This window comes from Bidens hawaiensis, unplaced genomic scaffold (assembly GCF_021521415.1).
Source record: "Bidens hawaiensis isolate Kalapana, Puna unplaced genomic scaffold, B.hawaiensis_p1.1 tig00011541_1, whole genome shotgun sequence".
Taxonomy (NCBI): domain Eukaryota; kingdom Viridiplantae; phylum Streptophyta; class Magnoliopsida; order Asterales; family Asteraceae; genus Bidens; species Bidens hawaiensis.
In genome coordinates this window covers 675,141-682,698 of record NW_027491903.1, presented here as the reverse complement: position 1 = coordinate 682,698, position 7,558 = coordinate 675,141, and positions in this window count along the sequence as shown.

Here is a 7,558-nt window from a genome sequence, read left to right as displayed (position 1 = left end):
AGTCGTCAAGAAGAAGAGAGAAAATAAAGAGGAGGTTGGTTGAGTGGAGGACTGGACGACGGTGGACGGCGTTTGGGTTTAGAAACATAGAAGATTCGAGGCTGTGATTTTTGATAGACACAAAGATGGTTGGAGGCTTGGAGCGGTATTTTGAGAATTGAAAGGCACATTTAGGAAACTCAAAAGTCTTCCTTTTCTATTAATTTTAATAAATATGGTAATTACAATTTGCATTAAAGTAATTATATAATATCTATATAAAACACACACACACGTATATATATATATAATGTCGGGTATATAATCGAGTAAATGGGTTTATGTTATCAAGTAATCGGGTCGGGTATTCGGGTATATTAGAAATCCCAAACCCGTCCCAAACCCGCGAAAAATTTTAAAACTAATACCAAACCCGTCCCAAACCCTAATGGGTCGGGTATTACCCGTCCCAATTATGTCGGGTTTCGGGTTTTCCCATCGGGTTCGGGTTTCACTGCCATCCCTACTTCTAATCAAGAAAATTCCTCCAAGATGGGGAAATTTTCTGAAAAGTAGAATCCCAGAGCTTTCAGAATCAAGGTATCACAATTTATTATTTTACTAGATACTGTATATAGAAAATCTCTTGCAGGTACCTACTTGAGATGAATTGAAGATCCAGAAATACAAGAAGTGTTTAAAGACTTCCACGAAGGTGACTGTGGTAAGCATACAAGGGGCAGAGCACTATTTTCTAGAATACTTAGGACATGTTACTTCTGGACAACAATGAAAAATGATTCTATGGAGTACTCAAGGAAATATGATGCTTGTCAAAGACACGACAATATTATGTATCCTATCTCTTCTTCATGGCCTTTCATTAAATGGGGAATGGATATTGTAGGCAAGCTACCCAAAACACCAGGTGGAAAAGTCTTCCTACTTGCCATGACGGATTACTTCTCAAAAGGGATCGAAGCAGAAACATTTGTTCAAGTCCGTGAAAGGGAAGTTATATCCTTGATGTGCTGTAAAACACACTTACTTTCCGTACCTTTTTATCATGTTTTAAGTGCTTAATAGTATAATAAATAACAGTTATGGCTTGTTTTTACATGATCTTTCAAAGTTTAATAATTGTTATACGTTATGAGTATTACAAAAGAAAAGGTCCGGGTTTTTGAAGACAAAAGAAGCCTTTATGATCAAGTTTGAAGACTACAACTCAAAGCCCGACCCAAGCCTTTCATGTATTATTATTATTATATAATATATCATAAAAATAAAAAAAAACCCTAACAAGTGGGCAGCCCCTATCCCGATCGGAATTTAACAAGGAAGAAAAAATCAGTTTGGATAGTTGGGTATTGTGGTCGGCTATGAGGGTTTAGTGAGTTGACTCCTTTAAGGAAACACGCAAGACTAAGTTGTGTGGCTGTAGAAACTCACGTGGGCAGATAGTATAATATTAAAAACTCAACCAAAACCCTTATAACCTGGTCCGATCGGACAACCCCATTGCAAAGGGAAAAATTGTTTTTTTGTAATTGTTGAGCCAAGAGGATGAAGAAGATTGTTAAGGACAACATGGTACAACAGCTCGGGGTATTTTTCATCAATAAACTCAGCCATATAGTTGAGTATTGCATCCATAAACTTTGTGTTCTTGTTCAAGATTGATAACTTGTTGATTTGATCTTTTAACTTGAATTGTTTTGCAATTAAATTGAAGTTGAATTGTGCTTGATTGATATTGATTATTGAATGAGTTTAATTATGTTTTGGTTGAGTTTTATGACGTTTACATTAAGTATTTGCTGTTGTCCAAAAATCATGTTAGGCTAAACTTGTAAGTTCTACCTAGGTTAGACGGATATTGTTAGGTTTTAGTGAGTTTTATGGATTGTTGATCATCATGACTTGATTTGTTAATGAAAGTTTGGTTTAATATTGAATTAGGTTGTGTTTAGTGGCTGTGTTTTTATTAATTATACTCATATACCTCTTGCTTTGATTGATTGAATCAGTTTTGATTGATTTTAGCTTGTTTGAACTCTTTACTTTGTGTTTAGATATTGTTTGCGGGGTGTACAACCGTAGGGTTTAAGTGGGTATGTTAATTGATTAGATTCAGTGGGTAAGCACCTTCTTAAAGACTGAGAGGTGATAGGAAGTAAGGTCGTCTCATAGCTTTTACTTGTTAGAATTAGGATCACGCGAGAGCGGGTTCGGTTCTTCTCGGGTTTGGGTTTGTGAGCGGTTAGTTGATCTAGTTTAAGTTAAACCAAATTGCTCCTCTATCCTTGGTGCCGTAGTATTCGTTTCTATTAGGGTCGTGTGTCGGTGAGTCCGAGAGGAGAGTCGACATTAGAACACTTTAGCAACTCGTTTCCCGGTTTGTTCTTAAAATCAATTAAGTGTAATTTAGAGTTTGTTGTTGAAACCGAGAGGTGATCTAGCTTTCTTGAGTAAACCTTAGTTGTGTCATCCTTAGATACCGGTGTCGTGAGATTCTTCAATCCATTAGCTTATTATACCTTCAATATGATTCTTACCTAGGTAGACGTTTTCTCCAATTGCAGTTAAGTTTCTGAATTTCGTTAATTGTTAAGTTAAGTGTAGTTAATTAATTTAGTTAAAGTAAGTTAGGCCAAGTAGTTAATTATTAAAAATCATTAAAAAAATATCATTCTTAGGAAGGTCTTGTCTAGGGTTTAGTGATCATAAGCGTTTTCACGTGTCCTTGTGTTCGATACTAGGACTTCCTTAGTTCTATACTACTTAAGATCGGTACACTTGCCGGTTGTGTGTGGATTCATTAGGAGTTTCGTTTAATAAATTTAAAGCTTAGTTGTGAGTTACTTAAAAAGAGCATTCATTAGACAGACATCAAGTTTTTGGCGTTGTTGTCGGGAACACGGTTTGAGGCGTATTGAGAATGACTCGAGTTAGGGACTTTCCTATTGTATTCTGTATTTATATTTAGATTAGATTAGTTATTTTAATTAGTTTAGTTTATTTTAAGTTTATTTTTATCTTTATTATTATTGTTATTCTTAACTATTTTATCTATTTTTATCTGGTGCCCGTGATCCATTTCTTTTGAGTGTTCTTTACAGGAAAAATGTTCATATTACAAGTTGGAGAACCATGGTGCAAAATTTGTGGTGGAAATCATTTGGTGCATGATGCTTATGAGAGGAGAAATATTGAAGTCGAGGCACAGAAAGCTCCATGGGAATCACTTTTAGCAAAGCCTCCTTCATACCGATTTGCATATGATCAAATGGGGAACTTTTTAGGGTATAAAGATTTGTCAGGGAATATATTAGAGCCCGCCCCAGAATTGGAAGCAATAATGGATGATGTATTGTTTGCTATTAGAAATGGTTTGGAATATATTCCACCTTTGAATCCACCTTTGTTTGAAACCCTGAGTGAGATTGAAGATACCGTAATGGAGGAGCAGAGAGTAGAGGAGTATGTTCTCTCTTGGGAGGAAGAATTTAAGGATGAGTTTGGTGAAGAGTTGATGGACTTTGCCATTACGGATGAAGGCGAGTTTGACCCACTTGGTGATCTAAAGCTGCTTGAAGATTTAATATATAACGAGCCAAGTGTGGGGATCGAGAAGGAGCTTTGTAAGGAGAGCCATGAAGTAGTTAGTGATTCGGTCATTCCGACACTTCACATCGATTGTGAAAAACCAAAACACGAACCGTGCTCAATATCCATTCGGGACGTGTTAAGGTTTAAAATTTGGCTAAAAGAATTAGAAGGAGGATTTCTGGGCGAAGAAATTGTAGTGTGATGAAGAGATTGACTTCCCCGTTTCACTTCATTGAACCATTTTTGGGGGAATTCAAGAGTTGGTGGGCCGAGTTTAATTCATATGGTCGGGCCCATGAGAGTTGTGCAATTGGTTTCTTCCCGACCAATTGTAAAAGGAGAGTGTTGAGGAGTATCGATAGGAAGAAGATAAAGGAGAAGCCTCCTGATTGAGGTTTCGGGAGCGAGTCTGGCTGAAGACTATTCAATAAACTTAGCGCTTCCCGGGAGGCAACCAGGTAATATCTTTCATTATGTTAAGTTTTGTCTTTTCCTTGTCTCACATTGAGGACAATGTGAAATTTAAGTATGGGGATGGGGAACTGACGTTTTCATTTTTAAGAAAAACAAAAGAATATTGAAAATCTTGGGAGTTAATATTTTTGAAAAAATATACTTTCGCTGAAAATTATGTCGGTTACTCAAGTTTGACGGACATATTCTTGGATATGTTTGGTCCTGTTATCTACCTGTAGGCATACGGGATAGCCATTGACCCGAAAACTGAAAGTGACTGGAGCGACAGAATTTGAAAAAAAAAATAAAAAGTTTTAAAGAGAAAATGTCCATTGAAAATTTTTTTTTCTTCTACGTTAAGCAGGAAATGATATTATTACCGTTGTGTTAACGAACTCTCGAACTTTTGAAAAATATAATATAATAATAAAAGAAGAGATGATTTACATATCTGATTTGGGATGTGTCGGTAGGCCCAACTAGCTTTGATAGCCCTCTTTAGCAGATTTTATATTTCTAATAACTTGAAAAATGGTGAAACCGAATTTCGATGCTTAGGGAGGATTACCATAATCTAAAAACTTTGAGATGATAATACTTAGATGCACTCAAACCAGCAAACCACCACATGTCCATCTTTTTACGAGACTAGAAATAGTTATATATTTTAGGGTGATATAAAAAAAGATTGAAAAAAAGAAGTATGTGTTGAAAGTTATGTGTATTATCGAATATAAATACTTATATAATATATATATAGGTGACCAAGACAAGAGATTCTAAACGAGTTGTTCAATTATGCGAAGGTTACCATCTAAAATCAAGAATCCACTCCATTTTAACATTGATAACTAATATTTGGACATGTGATAAACTTGCCATAGCAATATATGATAGATAGCTCCTTAAACCTTAAGTGAGCATCTTTGGCACTAAGGAGATAGTATGCGCATTTTAAAGTCCACCATTTCCAAATGTCATACCATCTCAATGATGTCAATTTAAGTTGGCAAGTAGTTTCGTAAAGTAGAAAGATTAGGATTGACTTCGATTTCTCAAATACCAATTCAAACAACTTCGGGTGGTTGTAGTTCATCACACAACCTCCCCTTGGTTGATTTATGTAGGTTATAGTTACACATTCCGTTACCATATGGTTTCTTTAACTAATTTGATATCCTAAGCAAAGCCATTTTCGGATTACCAAGGTTTAGAAAAATACACCATAACTTATATCTCATCATTTCTAAGTACAATATAAGGATCCATGTTTCGATAATGTATCAAAGTATTTCTATCTTTCAAGAACATGAATCGATCATGAACGATTGCCAATGAAATTGACAACCACCAACTTTGAATTAGTGATTTAAGATGGTGAAACATTTCTCATCAAAAGATAATTGTAATATAACCATGTACTTTACTAGACTACATCACATGTCTTGATTAATTATCAAGTAAAACAAAGCTTCTTCATAGATTTTAGATGGTAAAAGGAGTTTAGCTCATAATGAACATGATGATAAACATTAAGATGATTAATAATAACAAATACATGATTAAACTTGGAACAATCTAACCAAATGTAGATGAATCTTTCTTCTTAATGATGGTAATGATGGTTTGATGATGATTATTAGTGGTGATGATCTCCAAGCCTACAAACTCTTCACTAGATCTTCAAAGTGAGTGTTAGTGTGTGTTTTTATTAGTGAAAACCGGAGAGAATTCTTTTCAAGGCACACCAAATGAGTGCAACATGAGCCACTATTTATAGGCAATCTGGATGGTGAGGCACGGCCCCGTGCTTGATGAGCACGTCTCGTGCATTTTTATGACATGTGCCAGATTCGTTTTGTCTTTTCTGTGAGGTGGCAATGGCCCCGTGGTTGGTAGGCACGGCCCCGTGTTTTTTAGTGACATGTGCTCAATTCTTCTTTGTCTTTTCTGTACTCTCGTCCACGGCCCCGTGCATGATGAGCACGGCCCCGTGCTTTTACTTCCACATTTTGTCTTTTCTTGTGTCAGAAGCATGGGGCGTGTTTCTTGAGGCATGGGGGCATGTTTCTTTGTTTTCTTGTGTTTTCTTCTGTTTTTCTTCGTCTTTTTGCTTGTTTCTTCGTTTGGGGCTTGGATTCACCTGAAATTATGTTTTATTATGATAAGTAGCCTTTTATGCTATGTTATTAGATAGAAATTGCAGCTTTTAGAAATTATTTGATGCCGAAAATATGCATATTTCTATGTACATCAAACATCCCCACACTTGAACATTGCTTGTCCTCAAGCAATCTTCTTATAAATATCCTCTAAAAACAGCAAAGTTAGATTATAGCTATTCCTTAAGTGAGCTCCAAGAAGATGAAACAAAATAACCAATCTTTATGTTAGTGATAAATAGGAGAGAACTTTTGTTTTTATGAGCTTCCGTTTATGCAAAACGTCACGTTCTCACAATGTTCACTCACACTCGGTTTTATATCTTATCATACATGTGATGTATGTATGTGAACACTCTTAGACAAAATGCGACTTGTGATAAATAAGCTTGTAATCAAATCTCCACCTTTTGAAGGGTTGGATAGATCAGAAGGTAAAAAGGGTTTCGGTTTAGTGTGAGTAGGAATTGGTATTTTGTGGCGGTTCAAGGGTTAATGAGGATGGTAAATACAACTTCCACTGATTGTCGGGAGTTTTGAGATGTCTTCAATGGTTAGCTTCTTTTCTTCGAGTTTTTTTTTATATACCTAATGACTCTTTTAAAGTCAGATCGTCAAGACCAGTTTTATCGAGGATGTGGATCAATTCTTCCTCAATCCTGTTCTGAATATAACTTCCAACTCTAATGGATCATTCGTCTTTGAGCCTAATAGCCCCCACCCTCATTAGTTCGGTATATTCATGCTAAGACTGAGTTTGACTTTTTCTACATCTTCCTTTGTGGGACCAGTTTCCGCAACCTAAGCATCGTTCATATCTTTTTGCTCTTCTCTTCATTGCGTTCTTGGAAATTCCACAGAATGGTGGCCTTTGTTCGTTTTGGCGCCACTTTTTCCTCACCTCATTGCTAAAGAGAAAAATTATCTTCCTAAGTTCTGGAGGCAACCTAGGTTTTGCGAAGTGTGTGCAGCAAAGGAAATTGAAATCGAAAGAATGCATTTCCAGTTCTTTAGGGTCTGCCGGTAAAAGACCAGTGTTGTATTTTACTGGTGAAAATGAATAAAGTTATCGGGTTTTTAGGGTTTTGTAATTTGGTAGTGGGTTTGTGTAAATATTACCTTCTTCCTTATACAACGCTTCGTGTGGTCTTGAAATGAATAATTACGACAAGTTCTAAATCACACGAAACATATGACTCACTCAAAGCTTCCGAAAAAAATATATTTATATGGCAAGAGGTTTATCTCACAGTAACGGAGGAATTGGGTATTAACGCCATATTTTGCATAAACTTATTCTCAATATTACAAAACTTCTTCTTACTTTTTCACTTTTATGTAATGATTGG